Genomic DNA, 2,132 nt, shown 5'->3' with positions numbered 1-2,132 from the left:
GTTTATATAATTTTCCTTTCTGGAGAACAGACTAAGGACCCCCTCTTCCCACAGGATGCTCAGAGAGTCTTTACAGTCTCTGTTGTACTGTTGATATTTGGTGGCTTGCGAGCAGCAGTTTGCCGACCACTGGTCTATACCATATATTTTGGAACTTTATATGGTCTTGTGCTATTTTCTAATTGTTTTTACCCCTTCTCTCCTCTACTAAACATAAACCCTCTGGAAGCTGGAGAGTAAGCTCCTTAAAATCAAGGATCACACAGTTCTTACCACTGCCTCCTAGTTCATAGCTTATAGTAGATGCCTAAAGAAGGTCACTTCCCTAATCATACACAATTGTAATCAAGAACATCTTTTTGAATGTCTGTCTCCTTTATTTCATCAGGGCAAGAATTTTTGTCTTTTTGGTTCACTGATGTCTCTCAGGCACCTAGAAGTGTGTGTGGCAAATAATAGGTGCTCAAAAAATATTTCTTAAATTAATTATGGATCTAGATTTCAGAAATTTTTGTTTGTCTACCATCATTAACACAGTAGATGTTTGATAAATTTATTGAATTAATGAGGCCACAATCATATCTTCAGCTTCTTTATACCACTATCACTGTTGAACACACGGTAGACACTCAATTCATATTTATGATTGATAGATTGGAAATTAAATAGGCTTGTTACTGAACTTTTTGTTATCATAGCTGAAAAGAAGTTACCAATTTGTTTGCACATACAGGGAAGAACACCTTTCTACAGCAGTTAAAATATTTCTACTATGACCACTGATTTTTTTAAGGATGGAAATGTCAACTCTGAGGTGACAGGGAATATAAGGAGTTGGCCTGCGCTATAGTAGAATAGTTATCAGATACTAAAAAGAAATCTCGCTTAGTGAAAAGAAACATAGTCCTCCATCAGAAGACACTGGGAAACAGCTTAGCAATGGCTACAACCTTGCCATGAACAGAACATCCAGATTAACTTAAACAGCCTTCAGCTAAAGCCTCTCTAAGCATGCTTTCCCTCCACTCATTACAGGAAATCAGTCTTTATTCTTCAGCCAAGAAGTGCATGGTAGTTTTTGTAAACAACATAATCTTATCAGAAACTGAAGTCCATAGAAGTTAGGTAATCAGTGCTAGGGTTTAAAAGTGTATCTAACCCTGGTATATGGCAAGGCAACTAGGAGTAAGGAGTACTAAGGAACTACAGGGAAATCTCCAAGAAATGTTAGAGTCAGCTATGCTCTTCTTCAAATTTGAGAAATTCCTTTTCATTCAACCCTGATGTGATGCTGAGTCATAAAAAGACTCGCTCTCCAGTACGCCACATCTCTAGGGAGGCCAGCCTCTGTTAGTCATTACTATAAGCACAGGCATGGGGCCAGCGCCATTCACACTTTCCCCTGTTCTGCAGCAGACAGACTGAGTTCTTCTAATCCTTGTGTTCCTTCTCCCCAACCTCTCTAAAAGCCTTCTCTGAGGGAGAAATAGCTATAGCTTGGGGGCTAATATAGCTTTAAGGGAACTTTTGGCAGATGCGGATGTCCTAACATCTGGGCAGTTTTAACAGAATCCCGGAGGCCCGGACAGACCGGGAGCCACTCGTTCTAGGAATGTTAAATTAGAAGTTTTTTCAACTGATGAGAGAAGCAGAGAGGAAGGAGAAAGAGAACGAGGAGAGAAAAAGACAGCACAAAAACCTATAAAACAGGTAAGATCTGCTGCTTAATCCCTCTACACTACACTACTCCCACTTTACAACCATGGGGAGTAACAAGATTCATGACTTGGGCAACATGGCTGGGGGTGGAGGGGAAGAAAGAAGTTCTTTTATGAAACTGGATCATATGCTGTTTTTCATTTGAGCTGTGACCTGGCTGCAGATACAGGGTCCCACCACCTTCCCGATCCTCAGCAGAGGGATGGCTGACTCCAGTGAGTCAAATTCTCAGTCTGAAATTGTGGAGGAGGCGGGCAGGGAAGCAGTCATAGTCTCAGAGCATTGGGTCTGGAAAGGAAAGTCCTTCTTGCTCCTGAACTAAGGAATTGGATTGAGGCTGCATGTGGGAGGCGGGTTCAGGGATTAGTTTATCTAGCTGTTCATGTTCCTGAATTTCTTTAAACTCCTCTTTC

At 41.1% G+C, this 2,132-nt stretch overlaps 1 protein-coding gene across 1 annotated transcript in view; it reads left to right on the top strand.

The window, feature by feature from the left end:
- The first annotated feature begins 1,312 nt into the window (after positions 1 to 1,312).
- SRPX2 (sushi-repeat containing protein, X-linked 2) overlaps positions 1,313 to 2,132 on the top strand; it is a 29,501-nt gene continuing 28,681 nt past the window's right edge. Inside the window, exon 1 of the mRNA XM_006759181.2 lies at positions 1,313 to 1,710. The gene's annotated coding sequence lies outside the window, so the exon portion shown is untranslated. The remainder of the gene's footprint in view (positions 1,711 to 2,132) is intronic.

The sequence above is a fragment of the Myotis davidii genome, unplaced genomic scaffold, assembly GCF_000327345.1.
Source record: "Myotis davidii unplaced genomic scaffold, ASM32734v1 scaffold3476, whole genome shotgun sequence".
Taxonomy (NCBI): domain Eukaryota; kingdom Metazoa; phylum Chordata; class Mammalia; order Chiroptera; family Vespertilionidae; genus Myotis; species Myotis davidii.
This window is presented reverse-complemented; position numbering and strand designations above follow the sequence as displayed.